General features: G+C 58.4%; 2 long non-coding RNA genes across 2 annotated transcripts; both read right to left on the bottom strand.

Annotated features, from left to right (window-relative positions):
- Nucleotides 1–3,708: 3,708 nt before the first annotated feature.
- Nucleotides 3,709–6,960, bottom strand: LOC120230058. Its single transcript, XR_005527913.1, has 2 exons — nt 6,800–6,960; nt 3,709–4,002 (listed from the first exon to the last, which is right to left on the bottom strand). It is a non-coding gene; the product is annotated as an uncharacterized LOC120230058 (long non-coding RNA).
- Nucleotides 6,961–10,191: 3,231 nt separating this feature from the next.
- LOC120230083 lies at nt 10,192–13,036 on the bottom strand. Its single transcript, XR_005527925.1, has 3 exons — nt 12,885–13,036; nt 11,957–12,060; nt 10,192–10,513 (listed from the first exon to the last, which is right to left on the bottom strand). It is a non-coding gene; the product is annotated as an uncharacterized LOC120230083 (long non-coding RNA).
- Between the last annotated feature and the right edge of the window lie 156 nt (nt 13,037–13,192).

The following is a 13,192-nucleotide window of genomic DNA, read 5'->3' as shown; positions in this document are numbered from 1 at the left end:
ACAGTTGGGAAGGTGTGAGAAGGCAAAGAGAAGCCCTAAGCAGCCCCAATTCTGTGTAGCTTGATGCCATTGACTGAGGCGGTGCAGATGTGGGAAGAGGGATTTGCTGTCGGGGGCCTGGCAGATGCCTGTTAGCCTCTAAGAGGAGGCCTGGAGTAGGCGTCTGGGTCTGAGCATCTAGAGCCGGGGGCGGGGCCTGACTGCTGAAATAGACCAGGGAGTGGTCAGCACGCGATGGGTCCACCCTGGGTCACCAAGGCAGGAGTGTGGGTGAAGGCGAGAAAAGAGGGCTGGCTGGTTCTGGGCAGACCAGCAGGGGTTGGCGGCGGGGGGGGGGGGGGGGGGGGGGGTTGGCGGGAGGCCCTGAAGGTCAGAGCCCTGGCCATGTGGCTAAGAGGACGGAATGGGCCCCGGGTCTTTGTGCCTTGCTCAGGGCTGCTTCAGTGGGGTGGGTGGCGGGTCGCCAGGGCTGGAGAAGGAATGGGAATCCGATGTGGAGGTGGCCCATGAGGGGCTCACGGAAGCACAGAGGTGGGGTCCCCGGTCCGAGCCCCCCAGCCCGGAGGGAAGGGTGTGGAGCTGCACCGTCTGGTTGCTGAGCCGCACGCAGCACCTCCCTTCCCTCTTTCAGAGTGTTGCGGCGAAGGGAGCCGAGATGGGGAGAGCGGGCGGGGGCTCGACATCAGGGAAGGCTCGAGAAGAGGAAGATCAGTCTGGTTTGCGCCCCGTGTCTCTCGTGAGCTGGAAATGGTCCCAGAGAGGGAGGCTGACAGCAGTGAGGGCCTTGACAAGGTGCCAGGCTGCTTGTCCCTTATCAGAGAAGGCGGGCCCTCTCCCGACTCGTGTGTCGTTCTGGATCTACTTCTGCGAGGAAGTGCGCACAAGGCCATCAGCTGCCCGTGGGGTGGGATGGGCGCGAGATGGGGATGTGCGGGGTGTAGCTGGACGCCGAGCACGTGGGCAGGGTCTTCAGTGCAGGGTGGGAAGCCCGCTCAGGACCTGGGTGACGGGGTGGCTGCCCAGCAGAGGACGGCTGCATTTCTGTCCCCCCTTGAGGGCCGGCGGGTTCGAAGGGAGCCTGAGTGGGGCTGGCTCCCAGAGCTGGGGAAGGGGGTGTCGCCTTCCCACCATCCTGGGCCAGAGAGGCCCCAGAGACCAAGTAGAGCTCTGCACCTGTGTTCCTGGCTCACGGGGGCCGAAGCCAGGCTGTGGCCATGGGGGTGGGTGGGGGGTGGGAACAGAGAGGCCCTCACTACCAAGAGCCCCTGGCAGGAGCTGTGGATGGAAGGAGAGCACAGGTGTGCCCTAGACCTGCCCCAACTGTTTAACAAGCAGTAAGCACCTGCTAAGTACACGGCATTTGCAGGAATGGGGAGATGAAAAAGGCAAGACGCTTCCCTTTAGGAAACTTCCAGAGGCGCCTGGGTGGCTCAGTCGTTAAACGTCCAGCTCTTGATTTCTTTGGCTCAGGTCATGATCTCATGGTTCGTGCATTTGAGCCCTACATGGGGCTCTGCACTAATCGTGAGGGGCCTGCTTGGGATTCTCTCTCTCTCTCTCTCTCTCTCTGCCCCTCCCCTGATTGCTCTCTCTCAAAATAAATATATAAACTTAAAAAAAAGAACTTCCAACCTGAGGCACCTGGCTGCCTTAGTGGAATGTGCAACTCTTGAGCTTGGGGTTGTGAGTTCGAGTCCCAGCCTGGGTGTAAAGATGACTTTAAAAAGTCTTTTTAAAAAAAGAAGAAAAGAAAGAAAGAAACTTCAACCTAGTGGGGGAAACAGGGATCTCGGGCCAGCTGTCAGAGGAAGCCCAGGAGAGACTCCAGGGGGAGCTCAGGTAAGGCTCCAGGGAGGAGATGGCATTGGAGTGGGGCCTTGAATGATGGGCAGAGGACAAAGGGCGTTTTGGTGGGGCCTGCTGTGAGCAGAGGTGTGGAGGTATGGGTCACAGGAGGAGGGGCTGGAAGAGCAGGCGGCGGGGGGCGGGGGCTGGTCTGCAGAAGGCTCTGAGCGACTCCACTCTGTAACGCTGCACGTCCCCTCGACGCGACACAACTGCATGTAATTATCTGCAAAATGTATGCTTCGCGTCTGTCTGCTCTGCTAGTAGATGGGCCCCCGGAAGACAGGGACCCGCTCGATGCTGCATCCCTGTGCCAGTGAGACTGGCGTGCAGCAGGCACCCTGTAAACGTGGCATCAGTTGCCAGGAAAGATGCTTAATTGGTGCCTCTGTGTGTGTGTCGGAGAGACAGAGAGACACAGAGATAGCCAGATTGGGTTTTAGGAAACGCAGACAGCTGTCTGGGTGCTGGGTCAGAAGCTGGGTGCCAGTGATAGGGCTGGGGCCGTGGCCCAGGTCAGAAATGTGGGATGCCCTCTGCGGGGCAGAGAGAGACCCTGGGCTGGGAAGGGCGTGATCCAGGCAGGACCTGGTGCCAAGGGAGAGGGATGAGTTCTCAGCGACCCGGGGGAGGGACCGCCGCTCTGTGCCCGGGGCAGGTGTGCGTGTGCTCAGCCGTGGGTGCTGAGTTTGCGGGGCTCTGCAGGGCAGACATTTGCACCTGGCTGGTGGCAAGCCTGGCAGGGCTGCTGGCACCCAGTCCCAGTGGAGTGGGGGAGCCTGGGCTGCGGGGACCTCCAGAAACCCTTGTTCGCGGGCCCCGGTGCTCCAGCCCCAAGCTCCCTTCCTTCCGTGCTCTGCGTTCCAGCTGCGCTGGCCTTTCCGGTCCTCAGGCTCCCTGGACCACTGAACTGTAGGATCTGGCCCTCCTCCCAGAACCCTGTTCCCCAGTGGGAATCCCTGATTCCCACTTCCTCTGAGAGCCCTCCCCCGGCCCCTGGACCTGCCAGGGCCCCCCCGGTGCTCTGAGCACTCAGCGTCCCCTGGCCGTGGGGGCTACACGTATGACAGCAGCAGCCCCAGATCGTTAGATGGGGGGACGTTAGGGGGGCAGCCACTATATTGGAAGGTGGGGTGCCAAGGGACTGTTTGCAGACACAGCTTCTCTTCACGTGGGGCTCCTTGGTGGGGGCCGAGGCCTGCCTCTACACACGGCACTCGCCATTGCTGCTCCTTGCGTGTCCGCCCTGTCCCCTGGCACCCCTAGAAGGGTGCCGCAGGCTGCGGGGCCTGGGATGCATCTGGGAATGGCTGCCACGAGTTCGAGGCCTCCCTGTGGAGGGATAGCGTTGATGCGGAAGCAGGCCACGGCTCCCGAGAGAGTCTGGTGGGGGCCGAGGGGAGGCTGGGATGCAGAGAGGCCGGATGGCTGGGATGGGGACCTCGGAGCAGTTTTGAGGGCACTGGGGCCAGGACAGAAGTGTGGAGACGATGTGGAGGAGAGGGAAAGGAGGGTGTGGTTAGGGTGGCCGAGAACCAAGGGAGAGAGGGAAGCCCTGGGAAACCCGAAAACAGCTGCAGCTGAGGACCCGGCGTCCTCGTGGGGCCGGCGAGGCCCAGATCGGGGCTGGGCTGCAAGGCTGCTCGCCGTGGCCTGTGTTGGTCACTCGTTCGGCAGACGTCACCGGAGCCTTCTGTGCTCCCAAGCCCTGTGCCGGGCGCCGGGGTGCTCCAGTGAGCAAGACAGAACTGGGCCCTTCGTCCTGGAGCGTGTCCTGGCACGACCGACCCTGATGAAACATTCGAACGACCCTGTGTGTCCAGCGGTTGGGGACTGCGAGAAGCAGGATGGAACAGCCAGCCATACAGTGAATCAGTGATGCGCTTCGTTTATTCTTCGAAAGAGACGCTTACGACCTGTTGGTTGCGAAGCAGGTAGCACGGCTCCGGTGGCTGTCGGAAAAATCTACCTCCTTTTTGTAAGGAAGCAAAGATCGACATCTTTGATCCCTCCGTCTCTCTGTCCGTCTGCACAGACACAGGGCCAGGAGGCTGTTTTTCCAGGTGCTCATCCCCGCGTGGTGGGGATGTGAGGGTTATCGCGAAGTCCTTACTGCTTTCCCCGCTCCCCAAAAAACAGTTGTGAAAATGTTAAGCACTGGTGAACCACAAAAGAAAGAGAAAGTGATTGTGGTTAAGATTTCACTTTGCCTTTTGGTTTTCATTTTTGACTTTTAAATCCTTCTACAGCGTCCACATACTATTTTGTAGTAAGAAAAAAAAAAGAAACTGGTAAAGGGTTTCCCCTGAAGAGCACCGAGTCCCATGTACCTCTGGCACAGAGGCAAGAGGGAGAGAAGGGAGGAGGGGACCTACTGAGACATGTCGGACAAAGGACGCAAGGGGAGCTCTCAGCACAGGGTATGGCTCAGAGTCCCCCCCCAAACCCCCTCCCCCCCCCCCCCCCCGAGGGAGGCGGCAGGTGGCAGGCTTCCCGAAGGAAGAGAGCTAACGGAACACCAGAAGGCTGGGGATGGATGATGAGGACTCCGCAGGCTGGACTCCGTGAGGGAAGGCTGTGGGGTTCCCTGGTGGGCATCTGGGCATCCACAGTCTCCCTGGGCCAGTGGTGACCCCTGGGAACCAGGTCCTGCTCCTAGGACCCCATCGGACACAGTTTGGGTCTAGAATTCAACCCCAGAGTTGAGGTGCCCTTTCTCCCACCCGCAGCCTGGGATGGGGGTACCGCTGGTGATAAGCAGGAACGGTCCCCAGGGCTTGTGACGCTGCGAAGGCCGTTCCCCTACTCGACAAAGGGGCAGAGCCCGGAGCCCCAGCTTCACCCGCCACCCCCTCTGAGCAAGGGGTTTGGGGGGCACTGTGCCCAGCACCAGAGGGGCCCAGGACAGGACAGGGTCTCTAGGGAACACAGGGGCAGCGAGGACTCGGGAATCAGGCAGATCTGTGTGACCGTGGACAACGGTCTTCACCTCTCCAACCCCCTCCCGTCTCGCCCCTGTGCGTGTGGCTGGCAGCCCGGGACCGCGGCAGTGAGAAACCGTGCCTGGCGGGAAGTTGGCGCTCCACGAACAGAAAGAAGGGGGAGGTGCATCCCCCTCACAGGACAGCCAGCCGTCCCCCTGGCTCTGGTCTCGGCTCTCTCCCCTCCATCCGCTGCCACCGCTCGGGGACACGGAGCACCCTGTCCAGCGGGACCTTTGCTGACCTCTAGGGATGGGTGTGGACAAGTCCCTTTTCCCTCCGTATTTGCTTGGGACTAGGGTGGGGCTTTTCAGAAGGGACACTGGCAAGGCAGGCGGAGGGCAGGCGGCCCATCCCCAGATAACCAGAGCCCAGCCTCAGTTGGACCAGGCTGCTCAGACCTCCACCTGGGGGCTTAGGGGTTGGTCTGATCTCTGGGCAGACCCTTCTCGGATCTCTGCCAGGGGTGGGGAGCGGGGTGGTCCAAGTGCATGGGCTCTGGAGTCCACTCTTCTCGCCATTGTGTGACCTTGAGCCAGTTGCTTGACCTGTCTGAGCCTCCGTTTCCTCCGGTATAAATTGGGGACAAGCAAACTCTGGTCTCACAGGGGTGACCTCCCAGTCCTTTGAAGGGGAGCCACTCGGTGCAGGGCTCTGCCTCCATTATCTCATTCAGTCTTCACCAGCCACCCACGGGGAGCATGCGCAGTGACGGAGGCGCAGAGGGTGAGGCCTCGGCAGGGGGAGCGCGCCCCCAGGCTGTCAGGCCCCAGCACGGACCGTGTCCTCACCGCTGAGCTCGGCGATGGCGTCCGTTCCTGGTGGAGGTTTTAGGAGCACACAGGAGAGCCTTTAGGAACCTGCCGAGGACAGGGTGGGGGGGCCTTGCCGGTGGGGTGACGAGGGCCCCTGGGAAGGCTCTGAGGGGGTGAGGGGCTCGTCCCATTGCTGCCAGCTGACCCCAGGCCCGGCCTCCAGCCTGGACCACACTGGCCTGGTGAGTCCTCCTTGCACCTTCCTGACCCCCGCACCCACCCTGCCATCTCCTCATCTGCTCCAGGTCCCAGAAGCTGCCTGCACCCCGACCCTTCGGGGTGTCCCCAAGAGTCCTTGGAGCTGGTGGTTCCTGAGCCCAGCCTGTGTGTCTGTGTGAAGTACTTAAAAGCATGTCTCGCTTCATCCTCACCATGGGCCAACTATGTCCCCATTTCACAGAGGAGGAAACTGAGACCCTGGTGGGTGACGACACTGGCCAGACAGGGAGGTGCTGGTCTCTTCCCGCTGAAGCTCACACTCCTGTGGCCCCTCCCTGAGGCCTTACCTGAAACCTCAGGGCGGCCCTGGCTGCCTTGTGCTGTCGCCACTCGGGTGGCCGGAGAGCCCTCCCTCTCCGGCGTCAGAGTCCGTCTCTCCAGCACTGGCCCCCGGCCCTGGCCCTGCGTCAGAGGCACCCACTTCCAGAGCCCCGTTTCTGTCCGGGAGGCAGGGCAAAGTCCAGGCAGAGGCAGCATCGCAAGGACATTAATGACAGTTCTGGCTCACAGCCATGTGCCAGCCTGCAGGACAGCTATCCACGCACCCTCGGAGTCCCCAGGGTGAGCTGAGAAAGTGACATCGCCCCTCATCGTAGGGATGAGGAAATGGGGGGAGGGGACGTGCGCAAGGTCCCCGGCTCACCTCGTGAGTCAGGATGGAACCGGAGTTGATGTGACGCGGGTGCTACGCTGTCAGCATGACGAGGCACTTCCTGCTGGGCTAGAGAAAGGCTTCTCTGCCATAGTGGGAGTTGCTTGTGGCCAGTGGGCTCACGACTGTCCTCTGTGTCTGGGCAGCGCATCTCAGTGACGGGCAGCCTCAGGCCCCAAATCCACGCATTAGCCTCTCTTCCATTCCCCAAATCCAACCCGCAGACAGGTCCTGTTGGGTCCCTCTCCAGATTATATATAACCCCGATCTGTCCACTTCTCCCCTACCTGCTCTGTGGCCGCCTCGTCTCAGCCACTCTCAGCTCGTACCGGACCAGTGTGGCAGCCTCCCCTCTGGTCTCTCGACTCCACTCTGCCCTCCAAACCCCGGTTGCACGCTGAGCTGATCCAGGGTAAGTCCCATCATATTCTCCAAGAGGCTTCTTGCTACTAGCGGGTCAGTCCACCACGTGATCCGACTCCTCTGATCCCAGTCACGCTGCCCTCCCCGCTGGCCCTCTAAGACGACAAACTCATTCCTGCCCCAGGGCCTTTGTACCTGCTGTTTCCTCTGCTTGGACTTCTGGGGCTCCAGGCTGAGCGGTGGCTCTGTCTGGTAGTTCAGGGCTCAGCTCAAATGACGCCACCTCCACCGAGCCCTCCCTGCTTTCTCTGAGTTGCTGCTGCGGGAAGTGTCCACCAGGCCAGCTCTTCTCCATCCTGCCTTCTGTGCTAGTTGCCTGTAGGACACTCATCAGGATCTGAATTTATTATCTATTGATTTGTTTACTTGGTTATCATCTCTCTCAGGAGAATGTAAGCTCGGCTGGAGGGCAGGAAGCAGGTTTATTGTGATCCCCACCGAACCTCCAGGGTCTGGAATAGTGACTGCCCCAGAGTAGGGAGGTGCCCGATACCTATTTGTTGAGTGAACCAATGAATAAAACTCCCTGTCCCTGGAGTCATCCTAGAAAAATCTGGATAACAGGTGCTGGATGGAGCCCTGGGTGCTGGGTTTTCCCTCCCCCAACTCTAATGCAGGAGCTCTGGGGCCCCGTGAAGGGCCACCCTGGCGGGATGACGTCCCAGAGCCCCAGGTTCTGAGGTTTTGTGGTTCTGTGGCTCACTCGGCACCCTCGAGGCAGACTGTGTGAACTTGACCTTGAGCAGCCTGGGTTTAAGGGAGATTCCCAAAGGGCAGAGAGGCAGAGCAGGAAGGAAAGACCCGGAGCAGGCGCTGCCTTGCGTTTGCTAACACAGAGATGCCACCCTCTGGGGCGGGACAAGTGTCCTTCCTGGCACTGAAGCCCCTCCCGGAAACAGAACCCACCCACCCCTTTGCCAGGCTCCTCTCCACATCTGAGCACCCCCCCCCCCGGGCCTCCTCTGTTTCATTGATGGGGGTTAGGGTTCAGTCACAGCCGCCTTCCCCATGCCTACAGAATCCACAGGAAGTGGGGCCATTGAGCCAACAGAATGTGCCTTCCGTGAGCGAGGCACTGTTCTCTCCAGATGCTGATGAGCTCCCTGCCCTTATGGAGTTTACAGTCGGGCTAGGAGACAGCTGAGTGAACAAACAGATGTGCGCTGAGAACCAGCCAGCCATAAGGGTTCTGAAAGAAGTGAGGGCGAGTGTGATACAGCGAGACTAGTCTACGGGGTAGTTGGGGTTGACATTGGGGCAAGACCCGAGGGAGAGGGAGGCAGCCAGGGAAGAGCTGAGAGAACGCCCCGGCAGAGGGCACAGCAAGGGCCCGCCCCTGGGGCGGGCACAGCCTGGCTGCTTAGGGGGCGGGAGCACACAGAGAAATGAATGGAGAGTGGGGGGCTGAGATGGGGGTAGGGCGGAAGCTAAAGTAAGCACTTTTTTAAAAAGTTTGTTTATTTATGAGAGTGAGCTGGGGAGGGGCAGAGAGAGAGAGAGGGAGGGAGGGAGGGAGGGAAGGAGGGAGGGAATCCTAAGCGGGCTCTGTGCTTGACAGCTCAGAGCCTGATGTGGGGCTCAGTCTCATGAACTGTGAGATCAGGACCTGAGCAGAGATCAAGAGTTAAGACGTTTAACTCACTGGGCCACCCAGGAACCCCCCAAAATTCTGTTTGTTTTTTTAATTTAAGAAAAATGTTTATTTTTGAGAGACAGAGTGCAAGTAGCGGATGGGCAGAGAGAGAGACACACACACACACAGAATCTGAAGCAGGTTCCAGGCTCTGAGCTGTTAGCACAGAGCTCAGTGCGAGGCTCGAACTCACAAACTGCAGCTCATGAGCTGTGCAGAAGTTGGATGCTTCACCGACTGAGCCACCCAGGCGCCCCTCAAAATTCTGTTTTTTAAGTGATCTCTCCACCCAAAGCAGGGTTCAAATTCACAACCCTGAGATCGAGAGTCATACGCTGTACCCAGTGAGCCAGCCAGATGACCCTGTTCTCTATTTTAAACTAAGCATGAGGCCTATGCAGAGGAAGGGCAGCGTTGAGGGGAGGAGGGCTGGTGGCTGGGCAGCCCCCATTCCTCTGGGAATAGAATCCCTCCTCCCCATGGAGCACCCACTGGGAACCACTGAGGTGGGCTGACCAATCCCCTGGTCTTAGGGATGGACACATGCCCAGACCTGGCCAATCAGAAGGCTCCTGCCTCCTTGTCTGCTGTGATTGGTTCAGGAACGAGCATGTGACCCAGGCTGTGCAGGTGAGTGTGACCTGGGTACTTCCTGTTGTCACTATTGGGTAGATAGTCCTTCTGCCAGGCTTCTGGGACAGTGTTGTCCTGGGGAGGCTAGTGGCAGGGCCAGCTGTGTCATTATAGGGCCCAGCACCAAATGCGGGGCCCTCTGCTTGAAAAGCAGGGAAAAGTGCCATTAAAAGTACACAGAACGCTTTTACGTCTTTTTAAAAAAATTTTTTTAAAATATTTTATTTATTTCTGAGAGAGAGAGAGACAGCGTGAGCAGGGGAGGGTCAGAGAGAGAGGGAGACTCACAGAATCTGAAACAGACTCCAGACTCTGAGCTGTCAGCACAGAGCCCAACTCCAGGCTCGAACCCACCAACCATGAGATCATGACCTGAGCCGAAGTCAGACGCTTAACCGACTGAGCCACCCAGGCGCCTCAGAATGCTTCTACTTCTACAGGCTCTCTCCCAACTTGTCGTGGTGTTTTTTATTTGCTGCTTAATGTTCTAAGTAAAGAAAACTAAAAATTTTAAATGAGTCGCAGGAATTTTACCGTTCATCTCTATATTGTGCAGTAGTGGTTTGAAAGGCAAAATCAGAGCGTCTCGTCCCTGTGCAGAATCACCAAAATTATACAATTCTTTTATTTTGTGGCTTGTCCCTGAGGGTGCCTTGAGCTGGCCGGAGAAGACAGACACAAGGCAGTCCCGGGGAGGGTTACAGGTGGAGGAAGAAGGTTCTCGGCCACACAGAGCTGACTCAGGGAGTGCTTTTGGGCTTGGGGATACTGCACACGCTCCCAGGCAGGCACCCCGCTACCCCTGCTGTGTGTGAGTGCCCAAGTGCACAGCCCCTAAGGGGGCCTAAGGGTTGCTGACTTACCCCTCCCACTACCCCCCACCCCGGTCTTGAGCCCCGGCCTAGCGGTGGGGTCTGGGGAAGTTGACCACACCCCATCTTTTCCCCGTAGGCCCTTACTTCCACCTACAGCAGAGGGGTGATCCAAGGATCTCAGGCCCCAGATGGGGCAGGTGACGGGCTCACTCCTGCTTCGACCGGGTCTCTGCCTGCCAGACGGCAGTGGTGCTGCCAATCTGGGGTGGCGATGGCCGCTGACGCACCCTGTGATACCTGACCCCAACCTTGCCCGTGCCCGTGCCCGGGGTGGAGGGTGGCAGTGGAGGGGGAGGCCAGGCAGGGCCACGGTGCCAGGGGGTAGGGGGCAGCTGAGAACATGTCCCAGGGAGGCAGGGAGGTGGCGGGAGGCAGGACAGCCCTTGGCTTGAAGCTCCAAGTCCTTGGCGCGGGCTCCATTGTCCCATTAGACGTCACTTAGAAAACACAGATTCAAAGACAAATGGTTATGAATTTCAAGGCAGCAGCTGCAGAACGTTAAACCCCAAGCATGGGGTCCTTTGAACGTGAGGCCCTGTGTGACCACACTCAGTGGCCCCAGGCCTGTGAAGCTGGGTCTGGCCGGTGGCCGTCTTGCTCACGCTCCCAGAGCCAAGTTAAGGAGAGACAGGAAGTACCAAGGGACAGCGAGCAAGCAGTGGTGTGGCGTCACGTGAGCCTCTGGGTCCAGTTGTGTCTGTAGCTCAGACACCCCATGGACTTCCCAGGTCCTGAGCCAGCGAATTCCTTCTCTGCTCAAGCCAGCTCTGGTTGGGTTTCCGAGGCCTGGGCGCCACAAGACCCACGGAGGTGAGGATCCAGGCCTGGCCTTCTGGATACCTGGCTTCCTTTCTGACTTAAAAGGGTTTTGTAACCGTCCATCCAGCCGGAGTGTCTGCAGGCCAGGGATCTAACCGCCCTCCCCGCGTGGACCTGTTCTGTTCTGAGCCGGGTCCTTTATCTGTCTCAGACCTCCAGTTCTTTCTCGGGAGAAAGGGAGGCTTTATTCCTGAGCCTTCCCAGCATTCCCCAGGCTGTGGGTGTTGATGTGGGTGTTGAAGGAGAATCTCCAGTTCCGCGCTGGGGTGTGTGTGTGTGTGTGTGTGTGTGTGTGTGTGTGGAGGGCGACTGTGGCGGGGGGAGGGAATAACCCTGGGAAGGGTGCATGGGAATGTTCAAGAAACTTCAGGAAATGACTGTGGTGGGGGCAAGAGGGGGAGGGGTTAGAGATGGAGGGGCCTGGGGGTGGGAAGGGCCTGAGTAGGGGAAGGCAGGCAAGCAATCTCTCACCAACTATTTTGCCTTTAAACCAGTCCTTAGGGGCGCCGGGGTGCCTCAGTGGGTCAAGGGTCAGATTGTTGATCTCAGCTCAGGTCACGATCTCACAGGTTGTGGGATCGAGCCCCACACTGGGCTCTGCGCTGACAGAACAGCCTGCTGGGAATTCTCTGTCTCTCCCTCTCTGCCCCTCCCCAACTTGTGTGCACACGCTCTCTCAATCTCTCTCTCTCAAAACAAATAAATAAACAAACATTAAAGAAATTAAAAATAAGGACGCCTGGGTGGCTCAGTCAGTTAAACATTCGGCTTTGGCTCCGGTCATGATCTCATGGTCTGTGAGTTCAAGCCCCACATCAGGCTCTGTGCTGATAGCTCAGAGCCTGGAGCCTGCCTCAGATTCTGCGTCCCCCTCTCTCTACCCCTCCTCCACTCATGCTCTGTCTCTCTCCTTCTCCCTCAAAAATAAACAATAAAATTTTTTTTTCAAAAAATAAAATAAACCACTCCTTAGAATGGACGAACAGCCAGCCCATTCAGTCATCCATCCGTCCATCCATCCATTCATTCAATCACCTCCTGAATGAAATTGGTAAACACACCTTGAGTAAATGTTGGCTGTCGGGCATAGCCAGGCCTTGAAGATACCCAGGCACCTTCCCAGAGATTAACATATTTGAAAACATGACTGCCAATGATGGAGAGACTAAAAAAAAAAAAAATCCAACCAAGTTTAAAGTTTATGGGGCACTCGCTCTGCCCTCCTTCCCCAGCCTCAGAGTAAAAAGATCTCCATGTGGGTCTGGAAAAGGGTACATCTTCGTAATTCTTCGGCCATCAATTTTGTTCAACAGGAGAGAGTCAGTAGAAAAACCTATCTTGCATTTTGCAGTGAAGGCTTATCATCTGGGCAGAGCTGACTTGTGACAAGGAACCTCCTGGATACCAGGGGTGGGGTTCTAGAAGGCTCACCGCACAGGTGAGTGCTCATGGGCATCCAATTTTGTGGACAAGGTCCCGGAGACTTGGAGAGGGGAAGTGAAGAGCATATGGCTCCCTAGAAAGTGACAGAACCCGGTTGGCACTCAGGTCTGTGTGGGGCCCGTGAGGCGGGGCTTCGGACAGGCGCCCCCACTGGGGATGGCTGCGGGAAGCCCTCGTTGCCAGGCCTTAGGTGTGCTGGTCCACCTCTGCTCATCTGGTATCACAACTTCCAGGGAGGGGATGTCACACAAGGAACACCCTTCCCCGCCCCCCCGGACAACGCTGCCACCGTCCCTCTTTGCTGAGCATCCTTGGATGCCTGGCTCTGGGGTTCAGGCCATTAGGAAGAGGGACGGAGCTCCAATTGGCCTGGGGCCTCAGCCTGCCCAGTTTGACTGGGGAAACTGGTCCGGGCAGCTGACCCAGACTGTGGTTGTACTGGTTTATCTCCTCCCTCTTCCCACCCCCCTCAGGGGTGGGGGGGTGCTCCTCCCTCCTCCCACTGACCTGGGGGAAGGAAGGAAGGTCCTACACCAGTAATCATACCATTGCTTGAGTGCTTGCTGTGTGCCAGACACCGCTCAGAGTTCCCTCGTGGGTCGTAACCACATCCTTCTGTCCCCGCCTGCTTTTCTGGTCCCCTCTCTGGCCACCATCCTGCTTGGCCCCTGCCTCAGGCATGCGAGTTGTCTTCTTGGTCCTTGAACACATCAAAGTAGTTCCTGTGTGTTCCGCCGCTGCCCAGACTGCTCTTCCACTGTCGTTTGTCCGGCTGGCGTGGTAGAAACTTCTAGTGCCCTGCCACCTGTGCTTTATCTTTCCTTCCAAGGCCCCCAAGAGCACTGCCCTGGAGG

The sequence above is a fragment of the Hyaena hyaena genome, unplaced genomic scaffold (assembly GCF_003009895.1).
Source record: "Hyaena hyaena isolate Hyena2069 unplaced genomic scaffold, ASM300989v1 scaffold_38, whole genome shotgun sequence".
NCBI classification, from domain to species: domain Eukaryota; kingdom Metazoa; phylum Chordata; class Mammalia; order Carnivora; family Hyaenidae; genus Hyaena; species Hyaena hyaena.
The sequence above is the reverse complement of the archived record's forward strand: the minus strand, read 5'-3'. Positions and strand labels throughout refer to the sequence as shown.